General features: G+C 41.1%; 1 non-coding gene across 1 annotated transcript; it reads right to left on the bottom strand.

Moving 5' to 3' along the window:
* Positions 1–632: 632 nt before the first annotated feature.
* LOC123615650 (uncharacterized) lies at positions 633–16,260 on the bottom strand. Its single transcript, XR_006723312.2, has 3 exons — positions 16,081–16,260; positions 2,791–3,062; positions 633–929 (listed from the first exon to the last, which is right to left on the bottom strand). It is a non-coding gene; the product is annotated as an uncharacterized LOC123615650 (transcript).
* Between the last annotated feature and the right edge of the window lie 179 nt (positions 16,261–16,439).

The raw sequence follows: 16,439 nt of genomic DNA, 5'->3' as shown, positions 1-16,439 counted from the left end.
CAGAAATGTATTGTTTCATAGAAGTCTGAAGCCAGGGTGTGAGCAGAGACGAGCTCTCTCTGATGGCTCTTGGGGAGCATCCTTTCTTGTCTCTTTTAGCTTCTGGTGTTTGCTCTCAATCCTTGCTGCTCTCTGGCTTGTACAGGCGTCATTCCAGCCACATAGCTGTCTTCTCCCTGTGTGTCTCCACATCATCTTCCCTCTGTATGTGTCTAGCTCTGTGCCCAAATTTCCCCTTTTTATGAGGACATCAGTCATTTTGGATTAGAGTCCAACCTAATGACCTTATTTTAACTCGATTACCTCTATAGAGATGCTATTTCCAAACAAAGTCACAATCTGAGGTACAGGGGATTAGGACCTCAGCCTAACTTTTTTGGGGGATGCAGTTCAAACCATCACAGGAGCCACACACGTCTGGGTTCAAATTTCGGTGCTGCCGTCTCTTAGACACGATCTTGGTCAAGTTATTCATCTCTGTAACCCTCAGATTTCTCATCTGTAAAATCAGGACTATATTATTAACCACCTCAAAGGGTTGTTTTGAGGATGAAAGGAGATACTGTTTGCCAAGTGTTGGCAAGTGATGAAGGAGAAAGGCATTTTCATGGACTTTTTCGGGGGGAGGGTAATTGGTTATTTATTTATTTATTTATTTATTTATTTATTTATTTATTTATTTATTATTTATTTTAATGGAGGTACTGGGGACTGAACCCAGGACAGTGTGCATGCTAAGCACATGCTCTACCCCTGAGCTTACACCCTCCCTTCCAACCCCCTTGACATATCACTGCTTTTGAGACAGAGGAAACCCTTTCCAGAAGCCCCCTGAAGAGCTGGGTCCTGTTCCCATGTCCACGATACGAGAGGCTGAAAGCGAACATCTGATATTGTCAGTCTCAACAATGGGAGATGGGCCCTGCCAGCTGTAAAAAAAAAAAAAAAAAAAAAAAAAAAATTAATACCCTGAAACCTCGATTAAATAGGGCTGGGAGACCAGAAAAGGATATTCTCATGCCCTGTGATGACATCAGAACATCAGAGCCCAACAGGAAGAAGGAGAACCCCTCTTCTTTCCTGGCAAGGACTCAGCCAGTGAAAAGCCATGGACACTGTTTACTGTAGCCTTCCCCACTTCCTTTTCTTCTCTGCAAAAGCCTTCTCTTTCCCTTGCCCTGAGGGGACCTGCACATGGCTCGCATGGTTCTAGACCCCAAATTACCATCTTTTACTGATCCTGAGTAAACCCATCTTTACTGGAGAAATATCTAGCCATCTATTTGTTTTAGGTCAACACACCAAAGAAGAGGTGGGTATGGGTGGGAAATAATCACCAAGTAGGCAATCAACGGCGTCTGCTGGAGCCAGATAGCCAGATACTCTTCCCTGCCCAAGGGAACTCAGGCTTTCTCTGGATATTTTGTACAATAGACACTCAGGTATGAGTTGACTAAGGGTGGACAGTGGTAGAAGTGATGTTCTTCCCACAGTGATATACAGGGACCTGAGTGGTAGTCCCTTCATCCCTTTGTGACCTGAAGTATCAGGTTTAATTGAAGAGTTGTCCTTTCCTCAGACAAGGATACAATTTTGCCATCAAGGGCACTTGATACACTGGTCCCTTTTCCATCTCAATAAAGGGCTAAGACAGAGACCAACCAGATATATTGGGAGCTTATGGCAGGGGGAGGTTATTCCTCAGACTTTGTTCAGCCTCAGAGACTAGACTTCAGATCCCCAACTATCCAGGAGGGTTTAGGAAAAATAATAGATGAATTCAGGAGGATAGAAACAGTTATTTTCAAGCATGTTTCTTAACATGGAATACCTTCTTCAAATAGAAGTTTACAAAGAAGCTCAATATATAAAATATATTTCAGCTGAGCTATTCTGGTTGGAACAGGGTTGGCTGGGAGACCCAGGCCTCGTATGTTTACCTTATTCCTTTGCAGGGTCCTTAACGACTCAACCACCCAGGTGTTCAGAAACCACCAGGTTCAGCGTTCATCGGTGACAATGCTATTTCCAACCCAGCTCCATCATGTTGATATCTGATTTTGAGTATGAGGAAGGAGACTGGAACCTCTCTAAAGCAGCAGGGAGCCCACAGGCCAGCTCTCAAGGTCCTGTAGACCTGTGGGCAGCCTCCTTCTCTGTGATTTCTTCGGAATTCTACAGGGCTCCCTGATGGAGAGGGCTTTCTGTGTTCAGCGAGACCGCCATGTTTCCCCCAGGCATTGAATCTGATACTGACTTCAGGGTACAGAGGATTTCTTGGCCTTTTGGTACAAAGCTTCTAGAACCTATAAGGTTCAGTTTTCCTACAATGCCCCCAAGGTATACAGAGGGAACCGGCCTTCTCCATAGCATTGCTTAGGATCACAGGCAAGCATTCAGATCCTTGCAACATCTGAATGTGTATTCAGATCATAGTCTGGCACAAATCTGGTTGTGTGCCAATGTAGGCCAGTGGCCAGAAGTAAAACCCTACACCTGCCACACTGATTTTCAACCTGTCTTTGCATCTTTCTAGCTGTACAAACTTCGATCAATTACTTCTCTACTTTAGTTTCATTATATATAAAAAAGGAAGAATCATATTCCCATCTTAGGACTGTCGTGAGTTTTAAATGAGGTAATGTGTTTAAAAACACCTGTTCTGGTGTCTACTGTCACTAAGCTCCCCTATTGCTGCTGGGGTAGCATCTGGCAGGTGTGCCTTCAACCCCGTCAGATACTTTGAGTTCCCAGCTGAATCACTGTCACCACTTTTACTATTAACATTACCTTCAACCACTTGACCCTTCTTTCAAAACCATGATCATTGCTGAAAAAGCCTCAACCATCCTGTGAGGCAGGGCCCGGCCAGTTAGAATGTCCTGTAGTAACCTCAACACCGCTTCCAACTGAGTACCACAAGCCGAGGGAGAACAGAAAGAAACTGGGTGGGATCTCATGCATGCCTAGGTACTCTGTTATCTTGGCACAGGCGTGGGCAAAGCGGCTGAGAAGTACACAGTGAGCTGGACAGGAAAGGCCATGGCAGGAAGAAGGATGTGCTGTGAAAAAACAAAACAAAACAAAGTAAAACAATGACCTTTTGACTATCTAAAGCCCCGGCCTGAACACTAAATGACTTGGGACACAAAGGCAATTTACGTTTCTCATAAAATCTAAACCTGGAGTGATAACGGTATTGTAGTTACGATGGAGTTGGATGCTTAAGTAGTTAAGGGTGAAAATCTCTCCCAGACTTCTGGCCCCAATCCCAGATCTGCTAAAATAGACTCTTAATAATGGGACCTGAGCATCCACGTTTTTCACAAGCCCTTCAGGTGATTCTGTTTAGCACACTCGTTGGTTGATTTGGGGGACCCATGGTACCTACTCCAAACCCACATGCTTGGTTATGTGCCCTCCCAATGTGGTGCAGAAGTCCAGAGGCACAGGATTTCTTTTGATTTTGAATAATGATTATCATGTGGGCAGCATTTTGTAGTAACTGAAGGAACTCCAGTTTGGGAGTCTGAGACCTCAAGTCTGATCATCAATTTCTTTCAATTTCCCATGGGAATTTGGACTAATCATGTAACTGCTGTTTCTCAGAGATAACGATTGCTCCTTATCCTACTTTATAATCCTCACAAAGTGTTTGTGTAATCTCAGGGCAACCAAGATTATCTCTTATATGCAATGTTACAAAATTTCTTCTAATCTTAGATTTTTCTATGCTTCTCAATTTCTTTAGGCAAATTATAGGCTGTCACGTTTTACTTATCTTGAGCTTGACTTCACACAATCACAGTTAAAACACCAGAAAGGAAAAGCACATTTATATATCCACACACATGCAAACATACACTCTGTGTGTGTGTGTTTTTCTCTCTCTCTGACACACACACCTTTAATTAAACAGCAGACCACATTGCACTAAATCTCAAGAAACAGGCCATGGCAGTAATCTTAGACCCTTTTTCAGAGCTGATTTGCTCTTACTTTACGTGTAATTCTAACAGAACTTGGGGATCTGACTCCCAAGACTCATGGAGAATAAAAGCAGCAAACAGAACAAAAATGAGATAAAATGGGTAGGTATGCTGACAGCATCAAAATCTAAGCATTGAATGTTCAACAGCAAGCAGAAAAAGAAGAAAGAAAATGATTATCACAGAGCAAGCCGGAGCCACTGAGTCTGGGGACATATTACCCTTTGTGCCTCTGTGGACCCCGGCAATACTGTGCTACAGCACAGTCTGATCCCTTCTGTTTTGAGGGTGACCCCACATCATCAAGGAGGCTAAATTAAGTTCTGTGTTTTCTGTTTAGGAACCATGGACATTGGGTCCTCTAGCTAAGAAAGGTTTATATCTAAAATGTCAAAGAACCTTCAGACGAGATTTGATTTCTGAGAATCATTAGAATCATAGAGTTTTAGAATTGGAAGGCACCCTAAGCACAATAAAATTATAACAGATTAAGTAGTTCTCGGACAATGACCTGCTCCGTTGAGCTGACCGATCTGATGTGACCTTCTGCTACTCATGCATTGAAGCTGGTCACCCAGACAAAGGAAGTCTTTTTGCCATCTCAGTGTTAGATAAATCTTAGGATCTTCTCCAAAAGCACAGAGAAGGAAGTTAGAGGTAAAGGAGAGAATTTATAAATTGCAACACAATAGCACATGTTCAAACAGCCTTCTTATTTCATCCCTGTAAGTACCTGGTATTCTCCACCGCATTGACAGCATCCCGTCCGGATTCTATCTGCTCCACCCTGCCCCGCCTCACCGGCCCAAATCTCTCTCTATTCTTCAGTCTAGCAGTGCCACCTCCTCCAGGAAGCTGTCTGGAGCCTTCAACTGAAACTGATCTCGCCTTCCCTGAATTTCCGTGGGATGTTACTGCTCTCTCTCATGGTACATTTCAATCTCTACATTACATTACAGGTTTTTTTTTTTTTTTTAAATTATGGCATCTTCTTCTGTAAATTGCTTAAGGACAGAATCTAGACTTGATTCATATCTGTGTCTCCAACAGCACCTGTCGTGCTGTCTCACATATAATAGGTGTTTGATAAAAACCTATTGAATAAGTAAATGAATGAATCAAGCCAGTCAGAAATCTATACTTTGCACTTGTCAATGCTCCCTGGTTGACATACAGAAATAGGAATTCTAAGGGAAACAAGAATTTATAGAGAAAGGCATTAATATAGAAAATGTGTGCTCTGATTCTTTTCCCCTTAGGAGAGTAACAACAGTCCCTCTTCTTAAAAAGTGGGGCTGAAGACTGGTGGCTTCTCTCAAATGAAGAGAAAGTCATTGAACATCATGATGTGGCTTTGCATTTATTGTATCTTCAAAGCACATTTGCTTGACACTCCGTGGTTCGTTGGTTGTCTGACAAAAGCAGTCTAATGACACCTGATTCTTGCATAACAAATTTGGAGTTTTCAAAATACTTTAATATATGCGATTGCTCTTGGCTGTCATAACAAAGTATGATGGCAGGTAGGACAGATGTTAGTAGCCTGGATTTTCAGGTGAAGATTCTGAAACTCAGTGACCCAGTATAAATTCCATGTGAGAAGTGTCAGAACGAGGGCCATTTTTGCCCCCTCTTGGTCTGGTGCTCAAGCCAGTAGAACACACAGAAATAACGAATTCAGACCTTTCTTGTTTGGTTCAGTCCAAGCGTCCTTTTGCGTCTTTGAATACCTCCAGTAAGCACTGACCTTATCACCCATTTTACGTTTCCTAACTTGTATTGCCAGTTTTTTGTTTTGTTTTGTTTTGTTTTGTTTTTAAACACAGAGATAATGTGATGGTTAATATGATATGTCAACTTGGCTAGGCCATGGTACCCAGATGTTTGGTCAAACATCAGTCTAGATATTGCTCTCAAGGCATGTATTTTTTAGATGAGATTAACATTTAAATCAGTTGGCCTTGGGTAAAGCGTATATTACCTTTCTTAACGTACATGGGATTTACCCAGTCAATTGAAGGCCGTAAGAAAAGAAGACAGAGGTTCCCCGAGGAAGAGGAGGTCTTGACTCCAGAAGCCTTGGCCTTGAGCTGCAGCATCAGCTGTTCTCTGGGTCTCCAGTCAGCCTGCCTGCCCTGCAGATTTTAAACTTGCCGGGCCCACAGCTCTGTGAGCAAACTCCTTAGAATAAATCTCTCTCTTTCTCTCTCTCTCTATCCACACACATCCTTCTGGTTCTGGTTCTGTTTCTCTGGAGAATCCTGACTACTGAGAACAATTCCTAATTTGTGAGGATAATTTGTTTAATAAATGCATTTAAACTAAACATAAAAGGACCCGATGAGTTCAGCATGGTACCAGACTTTAAAAAACGAAATAGAAACAAAAAACTTCAAAAAACCAAAACAAAAAACAAAAAACAAAACTCTAGGCCTCACTGGAAACAACTAGGGTTTCAACTTCTTACTCTGAAAATTGACCATTAAAGGGAAGGAGGCAAGCGTTTATTCGGCCCTTACTATCCTAGAGAGTAAGCCCTAATTGATGAAGATCATTCTTCTCTACAAAAGAATTCCAGTCAATAAATTTGGAAGGAATGGTGTAATTAGACCTATTTTCTAGCTTCTAATGCAACCATTCATTCATGGATGAAACCACGAAATGGTTGAATGAATGGATGAGAAACTTTACAATGACTCAGTCATGTGGACACCACCTGAATCCACTCATCAATGTGTGTATTACTGAAAGCAGGGCACCCAGACACCGTGTACCTCCCTGCACGAGGCAACATACAGCACCCAGAACCATCTATGAAGGATTCTTGCCAAAAAAGAAGTTGAACCTGAATCAAGCCTTTAACCAACTTCAACATATAGGAAATACAGCAGCTGGAAGAACAAATTTGAAGCAAGCGAACAATGAAACAAGTGAGCGAACTCCAAGTGGGTAGGGAGAATAAGAATGAAAGGGGTGTTTGTTATTCATAATTGTGCTGAGACCAGAGACCCACTGGGACTGTACCACGCAAAATGAGAAGAATGCTCATCATAAGAATCTGAGCTTGCTGATCACAGTAGCATGACCCGATTTTGCTCACCTATTTCCATCTTCTTGGCATTTAGTCAACATTCAAAATCTGTCTCCTGAGTCAGGCCAGACACTAGTCCTTTGTCTGCTGAGTCTGCAGGAGACACTGAAAAAACTTGCCCACTTGATCCTTGGAACCTGGAAGCACTGCATCTCCTCGGGCTCCCAGGCAGAGGTAGCCCCACGCCAGTCTGTTGGCGTGGAGGCTGCAGGTGAAATGCTCTCCCAAAGGCCTTTTGCCTTTCTTTTAAATACTTGTAAAAGTAATAGATAGTCATTGTAGGAAAAATTGAAGACTGTATCTAAGTAAAAAAGAAGAAAGTTTTTGCAATTGCCCAGGGCTCAATACTGTTAATATTCAAGTGCATGTATGGAAATGTTTATGCCAGTTATAAAATTCTGGGTTTTGAAGTGAAAAAAAAAAGTGAACAAAGGGCCACAAATAGCAAAATATCCTTCTTTCTTACGGGTGAATTTTATTCCATTACATACATGTGCTGCATCTTCTTTATCCATTCATCTACTGATGGGCACTTAAGATGCTTCCATATCTTGGCAATTATAAAGAATGTTGCTGTTAAAAGTGGGGTGTATGTATCTTTTTGAATTAATTTTTATTTTGTGGTTGGCTTTATTCCTTTGATAACTATGTAAGTTTAAAAAGCTAAAGCTCTAAATGGTCCTACAAACAATGAACAGTACATATATGTAAATTTTTTTAAATGTGCAGTATATTGTGTATATGGATTTACATGCAATACATTGTATATGTGCAGTCAAATTGTAACAATTCTACCTAATAAAAGTGAAAAATGAAACAAAAAAACAAAAACAAAATTAAAGGAAAAACTAAAAAAAAAGAAATTTAAGTGCATGTGCTTTTAAACAGACATATGTGTATTACACTTTTTGTACCATAATGGAATCATATTGTAGATGCTACTTGGAAATTTGCCTTTTTTCACTTAATATTATATCATTAACATACTACCATGTTAATGAATTCACTTGTACCATGAATGTATACTATTCCATTGTAAACATGTACCATAAGTTATTAAACTACTCCTGTTTTTGAACATTTAGCTTGTTGCCAACATTTTGCTCTTTATTCATCTTTGTGCGCATTTCTTATATACTCATTCAATTTTTTCCATAGAAGATATTTCTGAAGTTGGAACTACTGGGTCAAAATGTTTTCAAATTTTAAAGGCCTTTTGGTATATGTGTATATATATATATATATATCCATATCTGGTCAAATTGCTTTGTAAATAACTTGTACAAATGTATATGCCCAGCCGCATCATGTGAACACTCATCGTCCACATCGTCAACATCATCACCACCACCATCAGCAGCAGCAGCATCATAACAGCTAATGTTTATTGAGCTCTGAGTATGTGCCTGGCAGAGCATTCTAAGCATTTTATTCATAGCAATTCATTTAATTGCCACAATTCCTCTCTGGTGGATACTATAATTATTCAAAATGTATGATGGGGAAACCGGTTATATATGATTGTATTTTAAAAATAGAAGTAGGTGAGTGAAAAAAGAAAAAAAAAACTACCCTTCAATAAATGTTTTTTAAAAGTTATTTCCCCGTCTTAAAATTCCACTCTATTGAGCAGTCACTGTTAAGTTTGTGTGTACTTGTCTAGATGTGTTCTATGCATACAAAAATATGTGTGTGAATGCACTTTGTTTTTTTAAAGACAGAAGAGATCATACTATATATATCACCAAACTCCTCTGCAATCGGCAGTTTTCTTCTACTGCTATATCATGGCCATCTTTCCATGACAGTTCATGCAGGTTTACCTCACTCCCTTTTACAGTTGCATGACATTCCATTCTTTGTACGAATGCGCCATATTGGCTCATGTCTCTCTCATCTCCCCAACCAGGCTGTAAATTCTGTAAATCTCTGGCACCACTCTTTGTCACTTAGCAAGGTCTGAGCTCATAGACAATGAACACTGAATGGAAAAACTTGTTTTCTGTAGAGCGAATATTTTCCCTGAAAATCCATGTATATACAATGGAACTGCCCATTGGAGAAATGCCATCCTAAGCAAGTTATGAATCTCTAAGCTTTAGTTAATGCCTTTAACAACTGGCTGCAGTTAGTTGCACATTTTTGTAGGAGTTGTAACTCCTTTGAAGTTTACCAAGCAGTTGCATCATCCCAAGCATCTCAAGTAGTTTGGAAAATCACTAGAAATTACTCGAGAGACCTGGGTTCTGATTATTGATCATGCCGGCTGTGACCCTGAGCAGGGCACCTTTCCTTTCTGCTTCTCTTCACTGCTGCATTAAGGGTTGGGATGGGGGTCATGAGGACCCTATCTAGCTATGAGATCCTATGAATTTACAAGCCAGGGCAAAATCCACCTCCGTGAGCTCTGCATCAGGATGGGCATGACGGCTCATGTTCCCCGAAGAATCATTTTAACTCTTGGCATGGACGCTTGACATTTTTTTAAGATGGAAAAATACAGAAAGGAGAGCATGTCATCTAGTCTTAGTGCATGAAAGAGAGAAGTGAGCCCCATTTGCTGTAAGGTCCCCCAGAAGCAGAGCAGGAGAAAACCAGCCAATGTTATTCATCCTCTCCTACTTCAAGCACCTTCCAAACAGCTTTGCAACGATGATTTGAAATGCTCTGTTATGCGGGTGCAGGGAAACACTAGGTAGGGTCGTACAAAAATTCACTTATTTTATTTAGAAAGTGAAAAAAGGTACCAACTGATACATACACTATGATTAATAATATGAAAAATAGATATAAAAGTGGCAGAAAATGCAACAAAATAGTTTAATGATTATCTCTGGGTTATGGGTGATTTCTATCTTCTTCTCTGTACTTTGCTCAAAGTTTCCCTAATGAATAGACATCCCTTTTATAGTCAGAGAAATACAATCAGAAAAACACAAATACTAGTAAAACATCAAAAATACAATTACATTACATTAAAAAATAAAACAATTACATTAAATGCGACTAGGGATCACTAAGTTAAAATCTTTCTTTAACTTTAACTTTACCTCATTCTTTTCCATTTCTGTAAACAGGTATTAATTTTAGAAGGAAAAACAACCCCGCTTAGGGCAGTTGCCCACCCCAAGTTCATTCTCTCCCTTTTCCTTTCTCTCCTTTTCCCCTGAATTTGGTGGGGAAAGTGTCAGTGTACCCTGAAAAAAAATCTGCATCTTCCAGGCTTCCCAGCAGATGGAGGTAGACATTTGGTTTAGTTCCAGCCAATGAAATAAAGGTAGGTGTTGTTGAGTGGGCCTCTCAACTGACTTGACTGCCACATGCCCGTATGCCCTTCCCTTCTAATTCCTCTCCCTGCCTGGAACTCAGATGTAAGGTCTGGTACTGCAATGGCCATCTGGTAATGAGGAGACAATTTCAGAGCTAGAAATCATTACATTAAAGCTAGTGGGGCAGAAATAAAGGTAACCTGGGACCTTGGGGGCATCTTGGAGCCACTGGACCAGGCTGAACTATCTCCCTGCCAACTTCAAGCCGTAGGAGAGATAACAAAGTCCCCATCATGTTTAAGCCACTGTGTCTTTTGTCTTTGTTGGACATAGCTGAGCACAATTTCCAAGTAATACATCCACTTAAAAAAAAAAAAGCTTTTAAAATCCTAATCACTGTGACCATCTTAAAACAAGGTTTTAGGAGGAAGGGAATTGAAATTCACTTAGGATGAAAATAAAAAGCAATGTTCTACTAAAAATTAAGGATTGTCTCTGAGGCGCCAATAGATCTAATCTGTTTCACATTGTCAATGTTCCACTCTTGGTGGTAAGTTCATTATTTTTACATCTGGGGACAATAAGTTTGTTACTACATCCTGGCAATGAGGAAATCAATGCAGGGCCATATGCCTAATTGGAGACCATCTATCACGGTGTATGCTCCTTCCAGAGAATGCAAAACAGACCTTGACTTGAAGAAGCACCAACGTGAGGATAGTTACTAGAAATGTCAGATGGAAAACATGTTAGAATATGGGGTGTGTGCACGCATCCTGTGAAAGAAAAGGACCCAGCCCTCCATTCATGCTTCCTCTGCAGCTCCCTGGTCAACAGCAATGCCACAACCCAAGGCACGTTTTCAGGACAAATCCTCCTGCTTCATTCTAAAAGGCCAGGGGAGAAGAAAGGAGAGAGGCAGGGTCAAAAATGCCAGAGCTGGAAGGACCTTGGAAGGTTGTTCATTAACTTCCATGCTTTCTTCCTCTAGGTGAGCAAGTGAGGCTTCGTGCCTCCCAGGAAGTTAGTGACTGTTAGAATTGGAACCCAGGGCAGCAGCAGAGTCTCATGGCACAGAGGGACGTGGCAGTATCAAGTCCGGGAGGGACCTGCAACCATTCTCCTGGTGGTTCTGTAGAGGCATCTCCATGGAGGAAGAAGCAAAGAGGGAAAGAGGAAGTTGGGTGACTTTGGGGGCCCTGGGGCCAGGATGGGTAGAGAGGTGGGAGGACTCGCCTCTATTGCCCCTGTTTCCCAGCCCCCCTCTTCCCTGTGCCTGTGGGGTGACAGCCCTGGCATCACCCAGGTTGCTTCATCCATCCGCAGATGACCTGCCGCATGTTCCTGGTCTTCCATGTCTGGGGACATCAAAGCAGCCCAGCTGCCCCGCTCCTGTGTCTGGGGAAGTCTGTTAGGATACAAGATAGTAATAACTATTCTACAATTGAAGTAAAAAGTCCTCTTTTTTCCAGCAGGACGAAGATTTCCTAATGCATTCAGTCCTTTACTGGGTCCTGTGGGGACTGAAGCAGACAGACAGGGCGCTCACTCTTTTGTTGGAGATATTTAAGATCCAGGCAGGAAAGGGAATTCAAAGGAAAGGGGTAGGGTTTACAAAAGGAGAAGATCTCACCTTTGCATATTAAAAAAAAAAAAAAAACAAACAAACCCAAGAAACTCATCAAGGAATTCTGCCAAAACATCCTTAGCCATACAAAAACCTAGTCTAAATTTGAAAACTACTGCTCTTTATTTGTTTATTTGCCTTTAATTCCATAGATCAAGCTCTTAGACAGGGTACCCGTTCCCACTCATCCAGAGCAAAATCTAGGGTTAGGTTGGGAAGGGGAGATTGGAAGCAGATTATTCTCACTGGACATGGACAAAATCAGGAAGCAACATGGTGGTGTGTCTTCAAGGTGAGTGTACGGGGAGGTCCATATGATGTACATAAAACGTGTAAGTGTATGTATACGTGTATATACAAAATATAACTATCTACAAACCTAGACTTATTTAAATATATAGAAAAATGTATACTTATTTAAATACACACACAGATGAGCACTAAAGTTTTCTACACTGAAAGGAACGTATGCCCAGAGGTGCTTGGAAGCCGCTGGTTTAGACCGTGGGCTTTAGAATCTTAGCTGCCCCAGACGTGTACGATGGGGAAACTGACAGTACTTCTTAGGGTTGTCGTGAAGATACAGACAGTATATGAAAAGCACTCGGCTGGTTTTCCTGCTACCTGGCAAGCTTCGTGAGGACAGGAACTCACATCTGCTGGCATCTGAATGTACCCCCCGGGGCCTGGCACCAGGTCTGCACTGAGTGATTCAGGTATCTGTCAAAGAGGTGCGTGGTTAACAGGTACACTCGGTGGCTTCTCCGTCACAGCACCGGTATCCGTGCTGCCCCGGCAACAACACTGGAGCATACACAAGTCAGAATGGCATTGTGACCGAGACAACCTTCAATTCACCCCCTATTTAAAAATAGGGAAATCATTCACAAGCTTAGGTTCCTTATTTTTAGTAACAGACGACTTGCAGACACCTCATCACTGATGGTGATTCACCAATGTGCTATGACAGTTGTCACCGACCTTACACCCCATGACCTAATCTGATTGGATTCTTTCATGAGACATGTTTACACAAGTCACCATATAAACAGTGCTTTTTAAATAAAACCCAAAAAGGTAAAGGAGATGAAATGTATGGAAAGTATCAGAGCAGGAGAGATTCAAGTTAAATTTAGGGAGACTTTCTTGTTGCCATTTGAGAAATCAATTTGCTTCTTGTCTGGACCTTCTGGTCTTCCTGCTGAGTATGTTTCTAATGACTGTTACATACAAGTTTTTCTCCAAAATTCTATCTATCACTATATTTATGTCTTCCTCCCCTAATGGCAAGCAACTTTTCACTGATAAATTTCCATGGTAAGAATGTCCTTATCTTTAATTAACTAATTAATTAATTTTTTAATGGAGGTACTGGGGATTGAACCCAGGACCTCACGTGAGCTAAGCATGCACTCTACCACTGAGCTATACCCACCTCTTGGATAAATTGGGAGTTTGAAATTTGCAGATACTAAATACTATATATAAAATAGATAAACAACAAGTTTCTTCTGTATAGCACAATATCTTGTAGTAACCTATAATGAAAAAGAATATGAAAATGAATCTATGTATGCATACAGATGATTGAAACATTATGCTGTACACCAGAAATTGATGCAACATTGCAAATTGACTATACTTTAATAAAAAGGAAGGGGGAAAAAAAAGAAAGAAAAGGAAAAAGAACATCCTTATCAATTCTGACAAACAGTTCAGATTCCAAATTCCACTGCCACGTTTTCCTTGAGCCCTTCTTGGGCAATTTTAAGCCTCCCCCACCCCCACCTTGGAGTAGCAGGCTTTTCTCTCCCTTCGTCCCCTCATCCTTGCAACCAAGTCCTCATCGTTCTAGTATCTTCTGAGCCTTGCATGTCTGTCAACCTTAGATTGCAGCTGAGGCCACCAGGCTGCAGGTACGCCAAACAGAGAAGCAGCAGATCCCGGCACTTGGCTGGTGTTTAATTAAATAATGGCTGAGTACAGAGAAGCTTTGAGAAAAAAATGTCTGTGCAGACAACTTCCCACTGTCTTGGGAGGATGTGCAATAGCTGAATAGCTGAATAACTGAGATCTTTCTTAATCTTAGTGTCACAAAATCCTCATCTGGAATCCTGACAGCCCAACAAGGTCAAAGTCGAAATGAAACTGTTACAACAGAAGTGGATAACAAGTGCCTTTTACTTTCTTTCAACCACTAGGGTTCTCAGGAAAGATGGAGTCATGAGCCAAGGGCTGTGCTTAGTACTCTTGTGCAATACTGGAACCTGTCTGCCTTCTAGTTTTCAGGGACTTCTGCCCTCATCAAGAGGACTTTGTTATCAGTACTCCCTGAAAATAAAGGCAGGGAGAGACAGATTGCAAAAGCGTGGACTTTCTGAACCCAGCAGGCCCCATCACTCTGTTATGCTGCCTGAGTTCTGGAGAGCCATGGAATTATAGGGGACACTCAGGACTGAGTAGGAATCCCAGGGTCTGCTCATCCCATTCTGCCAACCTAAAAGTTTATGCAGAACAATCTGAACCTTCCGTGGTCTCTAAGATAAGAATAATGTTTCCTCCTCCCACGAATTTTCAGGCTGATTAAATGATGCATCTGGCCCTCACCAAGTGGCTTTTGAAGTCTCTATGGGGGTATCTGGAGGAACTTGGCTTCCTTTTTAAAAAAATTTTATTGTTTTGTTGAAGTATAGTCAGTTTATAATGTGTTCATTTCTGGTATGCAGCATAATGATTCAGATATATATATGTGTGTGTGTATATATATATATATATATTCCTTTTCATATTCTTTTTCATTATAGGCTATTACAAGATATTGAATATAGTTCCCTGTGCTATACAGTAGGACCTTGCTGTTTATTATTTTATGTGCAGTAGTTAAGAACTGTGAATCCCAAACTCCCAAATTATCCCTCACCCTCCTCTGGCCCCACTCCCACCGGTAACCTTAAGTTTGTTTTCTATGTCTGTGAGTCTTTTTCTGTTTTGTACATAAGTTCATTTGTGTCATTTTTTTAGATTCCAAATACAAGTGGTATCATATGGTATTTTTGTTTCTCTTTCTGGCTTACTTCACTGCAGCAATGATGATCTCCAGGTCATCCATGTTGCTGCAAGTGGCATTATTTTATTCTTTTTTATGGCTGAATAGTATTCCATTATATAAATACTCCATAACTCCTTTATCCAGTCATCTGTCAATGGACATTTAGGTTGCTTCCATGTCTTGGCTACTGTAAATAGTGCTGCCATGAACATTGGAGTGCATGTGTCTTTTTGAATTAGAGTTCCCTCCAGATGTATGCCCAGGAGTGAGATATATGCCCAGGAGTGAGACTGCTGGATCATAGGGGAAGTCTATTTTCAATTTTTTAAAGAATTGTAATGGCTGCACTACTGGAGAGATTTGGATTCTTTAGAGTGAGTTCTCAGCTTTTTTGCTTAAACCCAGTAGGTTTACACTTGGACCCCATAATGTCTTTTCTTTGCGACTTGTCACTTCCTGTTCTTTATTGAACTGAGAGTTTCTTACTCTTTTTTTTTTTTTCTTTTTCTAATGGAGGTACTGGGGATTGAACCCAGAACCTCATGCATGCTAAGCATGTGCTCTACCACTGAGCTACACCCATCCCGAGAGTTTCCTACTCTTATTCTTCTCACTTATCCTTTACATTCTATTTAGCAAAATCACAAGCATGTTTTCTTCCTAAAGACGTTTCTCCTATATTCTTTCCTCCTTAAAAACACAACACAAGGTGACTTTGCTTGTGTAGGTCCATTTCTCAGGTAACTCTGATAAAGCTTTCCTTTCTAGCTTCTGCCCAAGTCCCCAGCTTAGCACTGTCAGGCTGCCCTTAGTGTTACTGACCCTAAGGGGCCTTGAAATATTAAGCACCCCATCAAAGGTACTAAACATTTCCTTTAGACACTGTATTAGTTTGCTAAGGCTGTCCTGACAAATTATCACAAACTAAGTGACTTAAACAACAGAAACTTACTAACTTACAATTCTGGAAGCGAGAGGTCTGAGATCAAGGTACTGCAGGGCCATGATCCCTCCGAAGGCACTAGGGAATGTTCCGTTCCCAGCCTCTCTCTTACCTTCTGGTAGTTCCTTAGCAAGTGGTTGAATAACTCTGGTCTTCATGTGACATTTTCCTTGTGTATGTGTCTGTGCCTAGATTTCCCTTAAGGACACCAGTCGTGTTGAACTGGGGTCCACCCTACTCCACTATGAGCTCATCTTAACTAATTCCAACCATAAAGAGCCTATTTCAAAAATAAGATCACATTCTGAAACACTGGGAGTAAAGACTTCAACATATGAATTTGGGATTGGCGGACACAGTTCAACCCATCACAGGCATTTCCCTCTATTTCCAAATTTCTGCTGCACGTGGCAGCTCTCCAACCTCACAATCCTTCTCCTCAAGGCTCGCGTAAGTGTGCCTGAATCTGCC

The sequence above is a fragment of the Camelus bactrianus genome, chromosome 16 (assembly GCF_048773025.1).
Source record: "Camelus bactrianus isolate YW-2024 breed Bactrian camel chromosome 16, ASM4877302v1, whole genome shotgun sequence".
Taxonomy (NCBI): domain Eukaryota; kingdom Metazoa; phylum Chordata; class Mammalia; order Artiodactyla; family Camelidae; genus Camelus; species Camelus bactrianus.
This window is presented reverse-complemented; position numbering and strand designations above follow the sequence as displayed.